A 279-nucleotide genomic window follows, 5' to 3' on the forward strand; every position below is an offset into this window, starting at 1 on the left:
ATTTATGAAACTAAAATTATAAAAGTATTTTCTGTTCAAAACATTATAAGCAACCTCTAGTATTTTTGAAACTAAAATTATATAAAATTGATTCAACTAAAATTATCGAAGTATTTTCTGTTCAAAATCATTGAAAACAAAAAGAATTTTCATAAAGAACTTTTTTTGTTAGAAACTTTAATAGCAAAAATAATTATCATAAAGTAAAATAAATAAGTAATTAGAAACAAAATAAAATAAAATAAATAAGTTTGTTGTTGTAAGTAGAAACAAAACAAA

Source organism: Triticum aestivum, chromosome 2D (genome assembly GCF_018294505.1).
Source record: "Triticum aestivum cultivar Chinese Spring chromosome 2D, IWGSC CS RefSeq v2.1, whole genome shotgun sequence".
Taxonomy (NCBI): domain Eukaryota; kingdom Viridiplantae; phylum Streptophyta; class Magnoliopsida; order Poales; family Poaceae; genus Triticum; species Triticum aestivum.